The sequence below is a fragment of the Clytia hemisphaerica genome, unplaced genomic scaffold (assembly GCF_902728285.1).
Source record: "Clytia hemisphaerica strain Z4C2 unplaced genomic scaffold, Clytia hemisphaerica genome assembly, whole genome shotgun sequence".
NCBI classification, from domain to species: domain Eukaryota; kingdom Metazoa; phylum Cnidaria; class Hydrozoa; order Leptothecata; family Clytiidae; genus Clytia; species Clytia hemisphaerica.
The window spans coordinates 340,095-355,598 of NW_027103614.1; the positions used below are offsets into that span (position 1 = coordinate 340,095).

Below are 15,504 nucleotides of genomic sequence, written 5' to 3' on the forward strand. Positions count from 1 at the left end.
AACGAACGAACGAACGAACGAACGAACGAACGAACGAACGAACATCAGTTAATTTATAGAACCTCCAAGGTAGGTCCAAAAAACGTGTAATTGATTTTTCGAAAACTTTCCACCCAGGACATTCTTATTCCAAAGATACTCAGATTACTATGGTTCCCACTGACCTTCATATACCCTGGACCAAGTTTCTCAATCTCGGCCAAGCAAAATCTTTAATCGGAGTTTTTTTCAAAGTGGTACCCTAATGGCGGCACTACTCAATAGTGGTGTAAATGCATGGAGAACGCTAGATCTACTTTCCATCCAAAACTTTTGATGATGTAGCGCCGTTAGACGTTAATTTTCAACACTCCAATGGCTTCTTTACCGGTACCATTCAAAAAAACTTCGATTAAAGATGGTGGATATAGCTTGGTCCAGGGATATATAAAGGTCAGTGCTGGTTCCTTGCCGTTAAGATCAAGGAAATATCAAGAAATAGGTGGTTTGACGACCTGGCATGGTTGTTCAGCCAAAATTAATTAAAAACGAATGCGAAAGCGACCTGGGCAGATTCTCTTACGAAGCCATGCAGGGGCCGCGGCTCCACTTTGAAAGTGACAGGGCCATGATATACTGACAAAGGAGGTGGCACCATGGCTGGCACGGACGGGCGAAAATTTTTGAATTTTAGCCCTTCTAGATCGCCTAAAACTGTTTTAACGTTATTAAATAAAATTTGGCTTGATTAGTAAATTTTCTTTTTACTTGGAAAAGAAGTGGCCTGGTTAAGGCCCGACTGCCCCCCCCCCGGTGCCGCAGCACCTGCTATGGTCTTTAGAATGAAAAAATGCTATGGGTATCAGAATCTACTCGGTGATTTGGTTCGATTGGGTCTTTGATAAATTACTATTAGAACTTGACATGTTAAGCCGATCTTACTTTAGCGGATAAAAAATAGAACACAGTTTTCAAAAATAAATTTACTTAATATAGTTTGACTTGAGTTTGACAAGGTCAGGAAAAAATATATGCCTGGTAGTCAATTTTGAAGTTTACCAAATGCCTACTGTATCACACCTTTGCGGGCGATACGTTTCAACAGTTCTGTCAACCTCGTGTGAAAAATAACATTGGAATACAATCAGATATGACAAGAAAAATAACAAAATTTTACTTTTGAAAAAAACTAATATTACGCTACACAAAAAAGCATCATGAACAGAAAGAAAGCAAGATAGTCATTTGCACTAAAGAATGCCACATTCAGTTACAAGAAATATTAAGCAACTAGCCGGTAACCAGCGTCACACCCAAATCCGCACCCATCACCCGCTTACGCATAACAAAGTTCCTTGGATAGTGAAGGGGTATAAAGGTTAGGAAAAACGCTGGAAGAAAGTTGGAACGAGAAATTACAATTTGAAACCGAATTATCTCGAGTTTAGTGTTTTTAGGCCAAAAATTATGCAATCAAGAGTGCTATCTATAACCATAGTATAAGAAAGCCGCGGCTGGAATGATAACATCTGAATTTCTGTTGTTTTATCTCTGTCGTATTTGATGAGTATTTGTTGATCAAGAAATCAGTAATGTAGCATCTTTAATGGTAAATTTTATTATTTTGTCGTTGATACTTACTTCTCAGTGCGTTTTAGACATTAATGATATGCCCTTGATAATACAGTTGCATTATAAAATCATTGTAAAGAAAAAATCAACAATAAGAAATTTAAACAAGCACAAAATGGCTTGGCTGAAAGAAATCAAAAATTAATAAAGTGCCTCGAAATGCCTTCACAATATTTTAGTAAAATCCTTTTAGAAATCAATGAAAAAGTACATCAAGATAATACTGTGAAAATTTCAAGCCAGCACCTTCAAAATTTATCATTCAAACTGACAGGAAAGTTGTCATCTTGGAATATAGTTCTTATAATTTTACTTTCGGCAAAAAACTATTGTTTCCATAAAATACCCCTGAAAAATGCCCAAAATTAGTTCAAGTGTTTAATTGGGTACAGATTCAAAGATATCTAGCAATAAAGAAACTTTTTGTGAAGGAAAATAAGAGAACAATTTCAAAAACTTTCTACCAATCGTACCAATAATGAACTGATAACTTTGATGTTCTTATAAAGCTCGGAGACAGAGATAGAACAGCAATTAACTGAAAAGACAATGCGGTACATATTCCAGCCGCGGCTTTCTTATACTATGCTATAACTTTTCACTTGAGTGAATTAAATTTGTTATTGACCCAAAAATATTCTCCTTTATATTAAGCTTCCAAGTAGGGCACAATCACCACTTATACCCTTTCCAAAATCGAAATATCGCATTTTCACGAATTTTCAAACGTCATTGAACACAAATTGGCCCATATAAATATTTTAACTGTTCAAAATCAAAATCAACCCGTTCGGGACACCTCTCAACCTTTTCTTTATACAATTTTCATCTAATTCCCAAATTAATTTTGTATTTTTCGATTCTGACGTCATCGGACCCAAAAAGCCCACAACAAAAGTCATATAAGCGTCATATAAGCCCTCCCTATTCTCCATAGAATTTGAGGACCCCCAAACTTCTTTTCAAACTCGTAATATCGTATTTTGAAGTTTTTCCAAACTCTTTACACCCAAATTTAAAAACGATCAATTCGCTAATTTTGGATTTTTTGCGGTTGAAAGGTAGCCTGTATTCCCGTAAGATCCCCCCCCCCCGATTATTTCCATAGCGAGAACCTCACCAAAAACCGGGAATTTTCATTTCGTTAATTGCGTAGAAAAAACGCAGGTGACGTCTACAGGCTTTCCAAGGAAAGCGGGGTTTTAATTTGAGGACGCTAATTTCTACACTTTTCCCCGCTTTTGTTATTCTCATCGAATCGGTTGCCGGTAGTTTTGTCATTAACACTTTTCCACACGCAGCGTTGCTACCATTTTTATTTGAAAACGTAAACGCATTAGAAATTCCAATTGACTTAACAATACCATAAAGCATTCTGGCTTATTGACTTTGCATAAGCTAAAACCGATGGAGTTTATTACTAATTCGTGACCGAAGAGTGACTGTCATTTTACGTTAGGTGTTTTTTTGGCAACCTGTACAGCATCAAAAACATTTTTACTCTTGTCTCCCGAATAGACGTCCCCCCGCTTATTGTTAAGAGACAAAAAAATCCATCCCCCCGCTCTTATTAAGACCCCCCTGCTAATTAAATTCGAATAATTCAATATTTTATTACAGTGTAGATGGACCTTAAACCTGCTAAAACTTGTTAAAATTTTCCTTTTTGTTAGTATTGGTTCTTATTTTACGTGTTCATTTGTTAATGTTTCTTTTTTTAATTTAACTTAGCGAAAGTATTACGATAGCCTTTCGCGGCGGCGGCGGTGTAATGAAAAATTTAGAAAACGAAAGTGTTTCATACGGTGGGTGGACTCGCTAAGCTAAGTTAAAATAATAATGTTTGGTAATTTAAAAGTTCATCGTGTAACCACGACCCTTTTTCGCGCATTTTTTGATACTGGGCCTGGATATAGGCCATTTCACAGTCGCAAAGCGTAATGGGTAATCAGGACCACTGCGCGCTAATAACCACTTACTATTGGTCCAAAGTTTTGAAAAAAATTGAAGATTTTTGCGTCTAGCCAACGGGAAGCCGTAATGGAGGCGCAATCAGTCCTGCGTTAATAAGAAAGAAAGTGACTATAAAACCATGTGTATCTGGTCTGAACGTAAAGTTATATTATAATGATCATAGCTAGGTCCGCCCTGTTTACAAAAGCGTGTGATCGTAAAATGCCGGTAGCCGACAAATATAAACAAACTAAATAAAGATGGCCGCAATATATCTTCTTCTTCTCTCTCCTTATTTAGAAAGCGAAAATAAAAATCGTAAGGTAATAGTTCCGACCAATGTTAATCAATGGCCCAACAAAATATAGTATATATCAAACAAAGGGAACAATGTGACAAGTCACAACGTTTGTACATGACAAGTCCAATGCTTGTAACTTCAAATAGAAGACGAATGAATAAGTAATCAAACACACGAGTCCAATGCAATATAACGTGTGAAGAGGTTTAAAACCATACAACATAAGAAACATATGTCAACAGTTCAACATGACAAATATAACGTAAACAAAGCGTAAATGAAGTGTGTCAACAGTTCAACATGACAGTAAACAATAGCTAATATCGAACGTAATCATCCATCCATTTTGGAGGATTTCTGGATCGTTGTGGTCTTGAGTTAGTTGGACCCTCCACAGGGGTCGGAGAGGTCCCATCATCATCGACAGCGGTGGCTGAGGCTGCTGGGGGGTTGACAAGAACCGACGGGGGATCCAAAGGTTGGGTTGGGGACGTAGGCGTTGGAACGTCTTGATGGTGCATTGGACTTGGTAATGTATCCGCTGTGGGGACGACGGTGGAAGGTTGGTCTTCTTCACCTGGTGGAGCCGGAGACGGCTGGAACTCAGGAATGGGGATGTGAAGCAGTTCGCTACGGTGAACTTTGTAGGTTTCTATTCTTTCTATTACCAAACACCACTTGGCTTAAGAAGACCAGAGCCACTCCACTCAGAGGATTTGTTAACGACCCTGAAGATGTCCCCAACCGGAGAACAGCAGCACAAAAGGCTGCACAGCTCGAACTTATGCTGGGACAAATCGCTAATTTTTGTCCAGTCATCTCCAGGAACACTATTACAAAGAACTGTACTTCCGTTGAAGGTATCTGGCAAGCCATTCGTGCTCACTATGGCTTCCAGGCAACAGGGGCTCACTTCCTCGACCTCATCAACATTACCCTCAAACCCGACGAAAGACCCGAGGATCTGTATCAGAGACTTATGGCGTTTGTCGAAGACAGCCTTCTCCACCCGGCTTGCGGCTTAAGTCACCACGGTGAGGACATAACCGAGGAGGAAGACCTCTCACCAACCCTGGAGAACCTCGTTGTATTGTTATGGCTCCACCTCACCAATAAGGATCTTCCCGGCCTGGTCAAGCAAAAATATGGTACCGAACTGAGATCACGTACCCTCGCATCCATCAAACCGGAAATCTCCCAAGCTATGGATTCGTTACTTGATTCTATCCAGACGAATGACGATGCCAGAGTTATGAGAACGATGTCGTCCAAGTTCCGGCCCCGAACCAGCAACAGGTCATCCTCGAAACCATCTTGTCCATTGTGCTTCGCTGCAAAGCGCCCCTCTAACCATTACCTCAGTAAATGCCAATTTCTACCTGAATCAGACAGAAAGTTTATCGCTAAAGCCAGACTTATTGGTTCCCTAGAAGACGAGGAGGAATGTGACTTTACGTCAATAAACCATGAAGAATCTGTCGTTTCAGCTGTTACGCTCACTCCCTCTACACGTAGAGTACAAGTCAGTCTTTCACCCACTGTTGATATGTATTACAAACACAATCGTTTGACAGTAACTCTAGACACTGGTGCAGAGACAAATATGATCCGTGAGTCATCCGTTCATAAGATTGGTGCTACTATCATCAAAAGCAACCAGCTAGCTTTCCAAGCCGATGGAAAGTCTCCGTTGAACATTAAAGGAGAAACTAAGCTTCTACTCTCGTACAACAACAAACAGTTCACCCTTAATGCTTTAGTAGTAGAAAGCCTTGATGTTGAAATTCTCGCCGGTATGCCATTCCTCAACAGCAATGACATCACGATTCGTCCAGCCCGAAACCAAGTTATCTTTAGTGATGGGTCTATCCAAACCTACAACGAGCCCAAGGTTCTCACCGACCACAAACCACCCACCATCAGTAGAGCCCGTGCATACGTACTCAAACCTCCAGCCACAACTATATGGCCAGGTGACTTTATCGATCTCCCAGTCCCATCTGATTTAGAAAGTGAGGACCTCGCACTCGAACCTCGTATTAACAGCAGTGAACCGTTTTGGCCATCCCCGACGATAACCCAAGCAATTAATGGAAAAATACGCATCTTCAATCAATAACACCTCTACCCCCAAAGTCTTAAAGAAGAATCAACAATTTGCCCAAATCCACCGTGTTGCTGATGCCCCCGAAAACCACCATGAGACAAGCCATCCGAGCACGCCACCCTCGACCGACACCCCTGCAGACCAAACCAAATCCATCGAAGTTGACCCTGACCACCAACTTCCAGCTGAGATTTGCGAAGAGTTCAGAGCACTCCACCATCAGCATGCATCTGTTTTCACCAGAGACTTCGAAGGCTATAACGGAGCATCTGGTCCCATTAAAGCCACCGTCAATATAGGTCCCACAGAACCTCCCCAACGAAAAGGGAAGGTACCTCAATACGCGAAAGATAAGCTTGTCGAATTACAAGCAAAATGTGATGAACTTGAACGCCTTGGAGTACTTCAAAAGCCAGAGCAAGTAAACATTGTTCCTGAGTATCTAAACCCCTCTTTCTTGGTCAAAAAGCCGTCAGGGGGACACCGCCTTGTCACCTCATTTGGAGAAGTCGCACGTTACTCAAAGCCACCTCCAACATTAATGCCAGACGTTAACAGCACCCTTCAATCGATTGGTCAATGGAAATATATTATAAAGACTGACTTAACACAAGCTTACTACCAAATCCCTCTTGATCAGAAATCCATGAAGTATTGCGGTATAGTCACACCCCTTTTAAAGGTGTTCGTGTGTACACCAGAAGCGCCATGGGCATGCCCGGTTCCGAAACCGCTCTTGAGGAGCTTTTATCGAGAATTCTTGGCGATCTCATCCAAGATGGCATCGTTGCCAAAGTCGCTGATGACCTCTATTGTGGAGGTGACACCCCAGACGAACTTGTCAGTAACTGGGATAAAGTATTACAAAAACTGTCAGCAAATCGTCTCGTTTTATCCGCAAAGAAAACCATAATCGCACCCGAGTCAACCACAGTTCTTGGATGGGTCTGGTCCTCAGGCCAACTACGTGCATCCCCACACCGCATCTCTACGCTCACCACCTGTTCTCGCCCTTCCACCGTCAAGTCACTTAGATCGTACCTTGGTGCATACAAGTTTATCTCCAGAGTCGTACCAAATTGTTCAACATACCTTGCACCACTGGAACGTCTTGTAGCGGGAAGGACATCCAGTGAAAACATTGAATGGACAGACGAATCCAACGAAGTCTTTCGAGCATCCCAAAACCACCTGCACAATTCTGAGTCAATCACCATCCCGAAACCCTCCGATCAACTTTGGCTAGTCACAGACGGTGCCGTCAAACACCCAGGTCTCGGTGCTACACTCTATGTACAGCGCAACAACGACATCAAAATCGCTGGTTACTACAGTACAAAGATCAAAGAACGACAAACCCTTTGGATCCCGTGTGAGTTAGAAGCCTTAAGTATTGCTGCTTCTATCCAACATTTTAGCCCATTCGTCGTCCAGTCACACCATCCAACTTGTATTTTAACTGACAGTGATCCATGCGTTAAGGCATACGAGAGACTTTTAAAAGGACAATTTTCACATAGTAGCAGAGTAACAACATTCTTATCTGTTGCTAGCCGTTTTAACGTACAAATTCAACATCTTTCAGGCACATCAAACATCCCCTCAGACTTTGCATGTCGCAATGCATTGGAGTGTCATGAACCTAAATGCCAAGTTTGTTCGTTCGTCAATGAAATGCAAGGTGCTTCTGTCAATAAAATTAACGTCGACGACATATTCAACGGCAACTCAAAGATGCCTTTCATCAGCCGTCCCACCTGGCATTCTCTACAGTCCGATTGCCCTGATCTACGTCGCTGCCACTCTCATTTGAAACAAGGTACCCGACCTTCCAAGAAGCTCACCAATATCAACGACACCAAACGTTACCTTCAGCACTGTACCATTTCGAAGGATGGACTTCTCGTCGTTCCTCACAGAGAACCTTTCGCACCAGTCCAGGAGAAGATTGTCGTCCCCAGGAAAGTCCTCCCTGGACTCCTGACTGCCTTACACGTTAAACTTAATCATCCCTCTCCGTTCCAGCTGAAACAGATCACCGCTCGCTACTTTTTCGCACTTGATCTCGACTCATCAATTCGAAACGTCAACGACAACTGCCATACGTGTACGTCACTGAAGAAGATGAGCAAATCGTCCCCACCTGCAACCACAAGTGATCCCCCGACAACCGTTGGTATTTCGTTTGCATCCGATGTAATACGTCGCTTCCGTCAGAAGATACTGCTTGTACGTGAAACAGTCACCTCCCACACCTCAGCGTGCATCATTGCTGGAGAAGACCACACCGAGCTCCGCAACGGCTTGATCCGGCTTTGCATCGGTCTCCGTCCCCTTGATGGACCTCCTGCAATCATCAGAACGGATCCCGCACCTGGATTCAACAAGCTTGTCAATGACAGTATCCTCGCGAGTCAACGCTTATCTATTGAGATCGGTAGGGTTAAGAACTGTAACAAAAACCCTGTTGCAGAAAAAGCTGTACAAGAGCTAGAAGATGAACTTTTAAAGATCGATCGCAACTCGGTCTGCCTCAATGAATCCACCCTCGGTATTGCCGTCGCTAACCTCAACTCCAGAGTTCGTTTTTCTGGATTATCCTCCAGGGAGATGTTAACTCAAAGAGATCAATTCACCGGCGAACAGCTGCCCCTCGAGGACCGTAAACTCATAGCTGACCAACATCACCGTAGACTTGCTACAAACCTCTTCAACAACCGCAAGGCATCTAGTGAACCAGAATCAATCATTCCAGAAGGTGCCATTGTCTATGTCAAAGCTGAACGAAATAAAACTCAGTCACGTCCCCGCTACCTCGTTGCTCACAGAGAAGGTCCTTGGTATCACCTCAAGAAGTTTATGGTGATCAACTTCGCAACTCCACCTACAAAGTTCACCGTAGCGAACTGCTTCACATCCCCATTCCTGAGTTCCAGCCGTCTCCGGCTCCACCAGGTGAAGAAGACCAACCTTCCACCGTCGTCCCCACAGCGGATACATTACCAACTCCAATGCACCATCAAGACGTTCCAACGCCTACGTCCCCAACCCAACCTTTGGATCCCCCGTCGGTTCTTGTCAACCCCCCAGCAGCCTCAGCCACCGCTGTCGATGATGATGGGACCTCTCCGACCCCTGTGGAGGGTCCAACTAACTCAAGACCACAACGATCCAGAAATCCTCCAAAATGGATGGATGATTACGTTCGATATTAGCTATTGTTTACTGTCATGTTGAACTGTTGACACACTTCATTTACGCTTTGTTTACGTTATATTTGTCATGTTGAACTGTTGACATATGTTTCTTATGTTGTATGGTTTTAAACCTCTTCACACGTTATATTGCATTGGACTCGTGTGTTTGATTACTTATTCATTCGTCTTCTATTTGAAGTTACAAGCATTGGACTTGTCATGTACAAACGTTGTGACTTGTCACATTGTTCCCTTTGTTTGATATATACTATATTTTGTTGGGCCATTGATTAACATTGGTCGGAACTATTACCTTACGATTTTTATTTTCGCTTTCTAAATAAGGAGAGAGAAGAAGAAGATATATTGCGGCCATCTTTATTTAGTTTGTTTATATTTGTCGGCTACCGGCATTTTACGATCACACGCTTTTGTAAACAGGGCGGACCTAGCTATGATCATTATAATATAACTTTACGTTCAGACCAGATACACATGGTTTTATAGTCACTTTCTTTCTTATTAACGCTAACATCTTAGCAACCGGGTGCTTGCCTATAGTTACAGGGAATTGTGCAAAAAAACAAACATAGAAAATTTTCCAAATCCCCCATTTCGATTAACGCAATGAAAAATGAAACTTTTCTATGTTTCACTTTTTTGCACCTATTCTTCAAAATGAAAATATTTAAGATTTTAAGTTCTTCTTTTTTTCAATGATTTTTTTGTGGCACTTTGTTGACAATCTAACTCTTGTATCAAATTCCCGCTTTCTTCAGTAAATTGAAGATGAGAAAAAACCTAAGCCACGGATCACGGATTGAAACAAATATATGAAGGGTGGGATTTTACAGCGGAAAACGTAAGATACAAACCTCTGAAATGTGATCCTTATCTCTGATCCCGTCTTTCTCTTTTCTGACTGTTTGAGTTTCTGAGTTTCTCATTTCTGACTGAGTTTTCATACCTGTCAATCATTTGACCATCAATTTCGACCAGTCTAATTTTCGCACCGAGTGGGATTCGAACCACCACCAAAGAAAGACCTTCGGATCCGGAAGCCAGCGCTCTATCCCTTGAGCCATCGCCGCACAGCAAAACCACGCAATTCATAACATTTTATACCAAACTGGCAAAATACGGGGGTAATGTTATTATAATATGGGTAAAAGTACCCCTTTTTTAAACCTGACTGAAATTCAAGCCGTTACTAGCAACCCTGCGGGGCCCAAGGCGCCGAGTATGCACCCGGCACAGTGACAAGCCGTTACTAGCAACCCTGAACAATCCCAAACAGCAAAACCCCCGGAAAATTTAAAATGTCGGAATGAGCAATAGCCGATCACATTTTGGAGGTTTGTCTTTTATGTTTTCCTTTTACAGCCGCCTGTCGTGGCAAGGCACTGAAAGGCCACGGGTGCCAAAAAGAAGGGTCGCTTGAAATGTGGCAACCTCATTGGTGGAAATTTGATAAACAGCTGCGAAGGTACGCTGGGAAGTAATCAGTTGAAGAGACCACTTTCGTTTTTGTGGCAGATTTCTATAAAAACTTCTCTCAGGGATTATTTGTCAATGTACCGTCAACTGGCTCCAACTTGGGACTATCTTACGCAACATGGGACATTCCACCACCATTTCACCGAACCTCCACAGTCATTTGATTTGAGTTTAATGAACTGCGTATTAAAAATACACGATTTCTCTTTCGATTTTACAGGAAGTGAAAATACAACAGACACCGAAGATCTTTGGGTGTAAGTTACATGAAATCCATACTGGCCTATACGGATGCACATGGTGTAAGTAAGTAAAGAATATGTCCACTAATGCCTAAACTGCTGCCCCAAGCCAACCCCCTTTTGTCCTCGGAAATCCTGTGTCGTTCGCCCCCTGGCCTGGCTGGTTTAGCTATACAGACAAATTCTGGAATGGCCCATGTAGGCACTACTGTCTGTGGTTTTTTCATTTCGGAAGCTTTAAAAAAACATTACTATTCGAGTTATAGTTTTGCAAAAGAAATAGTTTTTATACCTGCAGCGTCGGCTACCAAAGCACCAATTATTGTTTGAGCTGAGCGTTTTGCTTGTTGTTGGGAAGGCGCCATATTTTTAGACTGCCAGGTGCAGCAGTGGGTGCAGTGAGCAGTACTAAGCTCTACTTCAGAACGGACTTTCGCTTTCGTTTTCGGGTGAAAGATTACATCAACGATATCGATACCGTAGCTTTTTATCCTTATTTGGAAGCTCAATGAAGGAGTGTAGCAAGAAGGCGGGAAACTCCTACGCACGGTTTATATAATAATCACGCACATTTTTTTATTCTTTCGAAATAAACGTGAGCACGTTGGATTTATCAAAAGGGAGAGGTAAACTTTTACATTTAAAGAATTTATTTTTATCACGTTTCTTTTCCTCAACAATTCACAACTTCAACTGGTATATACTAAGGCATTGTTGGTTGGTTACTTTTCTTGATGTATACTTGTTGAAGCCACAATTAACTTAGTATCCAGCAGTGGTGTCTTGTTTTGTGAAATTGTCTTTTCAGTGTGTGATAAATTTGTCAATTAATAAATGGTCTTAACTTAGCTGTCAGCTGCGCAGTGCAAGAGTCTACTCTTGCATTTCCGAACATCCCTTTTTCTGAAATAGTTTTCTGCTTTGGGAAAATTCAGTGATCAAAGTTCTTCCGTCTCATACAGATTTCCGTCTCACAGAAATTTTTGGCAAATTTTTCCATCTCAGTCAGAAATGGTTATTTAGCGAGAAATAGTGATTTTGTTCTCTAGAATAATTCCATCAAAGTTTTAAAAATTGGATTTCAAGCATGTTATATACCTTGTATATACATAGTATGATGACGTTCATATATTTTTATTTTTCAACCTATTTTAGATAGATATATCCAGACGATGTCAATCGAACGAATCGAACGCCGAATCAATTGAACGAATCGATTGAAATTTGATTGCCGAACGCAATCGAATGCCAATCAAATATTACCGCGATTTTCTCGATTGATTCGATTGCGTTCGATTAGTGCCTGGATTCGATTGATTCGATTGCGTTCGATTGACTAATGTATTCGATTGATACGATTGATTCAACTACGTTCGGTTGGCTTATGCGTTGTGCATTCGACTGGTTCGACTAATTGATTCTGTTGATTAACATTGATTCTCGTTCAACATTTGAATAGTTAAACGAGATGATATGAATCATTTTAGCCTGGATTCTAGAAAATGCAGATCATGCAGGCCCACATGTTTACTGCGAGTTGTGTGTCAAAGCCCGTTCGTTGCGTTGATTTATCTATCGTATCGCGATACTTAACCTCCCTAATAAGAGGCGCTCGAAATTGAAAGGAATTGAGGTAAATTGGAATCTAATTTAATCGACCACCCGTCGAATGCAGTCGAACGTAATCGAACATCAATCGAACGTAATCGAACATCAATCGAACGTAATCGAATATCAATCGAACGTAATCGAATATCAATCGAATCAATCGAATTTTACCCAGAATTTTACGTTCGATTGATATTCGATTGCATTCGGCAATCGAATCGCAATCATTCGATTGCGTTCGATTGCGTTCGATTGATTCGATTGGAATTTTCGTTCGATTGACATCGTCTGGATATATATTTTCGCTGTATAATAGGCATTTTAAGAACATTCTGAGTTGTTTCAATTAATAAATTTTAGTGCCTTTTTAGCCAATCTAGGGGTTAAAAAATTTGAAAATTTTCTGACCCTCTGCCCCAACCATGGTGGGGCCTGCAGGTGTCACTGTATACCGAATTATCTCTATCAAAAAATTTTCCGTCTCACAGAAAAAAACTGCTTTGACCACCGAAAATTAATTGTCAAAAAATTTTTCCGATTAGGGAAAAAGTCAGACGATGTCAATACAGACAGGACCCTCCTGACGCTCCGGAAACTTCTGGAGTTTTCCGGAGCACCTAAAGAACACTATTTTTCTCTCCCGAAAGTTCTGGAGCTATTCCAATGATTCCGAAGCAATTGTGATTTTTATCAGTTTCTAAAAAACCGTTTAAACATGGTTGTAAAAAATATTTGTCCCCAGGTTATGGACACTTTGGTCAAATAAAATACTTTGAGGAAGATGGCTCAGCCAATGAAATTGAATTTGTCACATTGGCTAGATTAGAAAGCATCACTGGTCAAAATATTGAAACTTCCATGAGTCGGCTGATTTTTTTTAAGTATGCGTGTGCGCAGTTAGTGGAAGCGCACTGGAACATTCCGTAGTTCAGGTGCAGACCGCCAATCACCAAAAATCGTGCTCCGGAACTCCGCAATCTTCCAGCGCTCCAGAGCACGAAAAAAACAGCACTTTTTGCTCCGGACGTTTCCAGAGCACCGGGAGGGTTCTGTCATTACACCTTTCCCATATTGCGAAATTCTCAGAAACAGCCTGGGAAAATGTGCGCTCCACCGTTGTGCATGAAATTGTTTGGGAGGTAAACTAACACGTTCTTGCCTGCAAGGGGTTAGGGGAAAGTGGGTTTTCAGCTTCTAACTTTTGATAGCGATCTTCTTTTAGCACAAAAATTTCAGGGTGGTATAATATCATAAATAGATTGAACATACTAAAATTTGAGGGGATTTTTATCTACAGAACTTAAGAAAAGCTTAAAAAACAAACTCTCTAAGGAAACCCAGGCAAAAACAGGATTGTTTACCTCCAGAGACCAAACCATGGAGAGCATCAATTTACGGGAAAGGTGTATTAAGGTGTATATATAGGTGTTCGATTACTGAACCAAATCGAACAGTCATCACAAACCGAGAAATTCCAGTAAAGTTCCATTACTTCGATTGATGTTCAAGTGTTTGATTTACAGTTTTCGTTCACAAATTGTCTCTTTTCTGCTAATCAAATCCAATGATTGTTGGGGATCGTTTAGGCTAGAGCTAGCAAATACTGGAACCATTCATACCTTCCACCCCACCCTAGCTAGATGGTGGGTTAAACGGTTTTCCAAAAAAGTTGAAAAGGGTGGGGTTCAGAGAGTTTCTAGATTAAGGGTGGGGTTGGTGGCAAAGGGTTGGGGGCTTTTTTCGAGGGTGGGGTTGAAGACTTTTCCTTCAATTTTTATATTGTGTTTTGTTTTGTTTTTTAATGGTTTTTAATCATCATTTAATCATCTTTTCAAACGTCTATCTCTTGAAATAATTCGTCAAGATAATGAAAAATTCAAACATTTTTGTTATTTTAGTATAAAGATAAAAACTGGACTTACTCTGCTTCAAGTTCTAAGAGTTTGGAAACATGTGGGATTTTTTTTGTTCTTTTGAAGGGTGGGGTATGGATATTTTGGTGGTTAAGGGCGTGGTTGCTCTGAAAGGGCAGGGTTCAGAGAGTTTCTAGATTTAGGGCGGGGTTGGTGGCAAAGGGTGGGGGCTGTTTTCAAAGGTGGGGTATCAACCCCGTAGGAAAGTATGCTATTTGAGCTACAAAAACACTGATTGAACTTAATCGAACTGAATATTTTCCGGTAAAGTTTGAAATTGACCCTTTCTTAGTGGACAAGGATTCTCCCTGCTTTGAATATAGGGGGTGAAGGATATAGCATTTTTTGAAAATTTACCCCAGACATTGTGACTTTGGACCCCCGGGACAAGCATCAGACATTCTTCAAAATTACCCTCAAACAGGGTAAAAATTATATATACATACAGATAGAGCAAATTTACCCACCCCCCCAAAGAAACTATATCCTACACAATATTTATAGTCAACATTTGGTCAGCAAAGTTTTGAATAACTTATCTGGCAGGGAGTCAGTCAATCGGTTAGTTTTATACTATGTGATTTTTAGAAGAGATCACATCACCACCCTTTGACAGTTAGTATGAAATAACCCCCCCCCTATTTTTAGAGATTTGTGGGAACCCCTACTTTGAACCATCTGACACATTGAAATTCAAGGAATTGGGCATGATTTTGCTGAAGCATAGAAATTTAGCAATATTTCAGGATAAAACATACTATTTTTCTTTCTAACAAATTGTTGAAGTTGAGGTACACAACAGTCTTATGAGACCAAATTAGTCCAAAATCTCTCAGCCCCCCCCTCTGGGAAAAACAGGTGCCCCTGTAGTTTCAGGCCCCCAAGAAAATCAAATTTTTGTCCCCCCCCCCCCCTTCTGCCCCTTTTAGAAAAAATTTTCAAAATTTCTAGCCCCCCCCCCCAGTAAAAAGGATAGGCCGAAACTGATCTCCTGTATCTGGTGCAAAAGAAACATCAACATCTTGATTTATCAAAAAGTATCAATCATAGATTATGATTAAGTATTTAAGTTAAT

General features: G+C 41.1%; 1 protein-coding gene across 1 annotated transcript in view; it reads left to right on the forward strand.

The window, feature by feature from the left end:
- The first annotated feature begins 11,361 nt into the window (after window positions 1-11,361).
- The window catches only part of LOC136802227 (nucleosome assembly protein 1-like 1), a 24,442-nt gene continuing 20,299 nt past the window's right edge, over window positions 11,362-15,504 (forward strand). The window contains exon 1 of the mRNA XM_067058945.1: window positions 11,362-11,534. The gene's annotated coding sequence lies outside the window, so the exon portion shown is untranslated. The remainder of the gene's footprint in view (window positions 11,535-15,504) is intronic.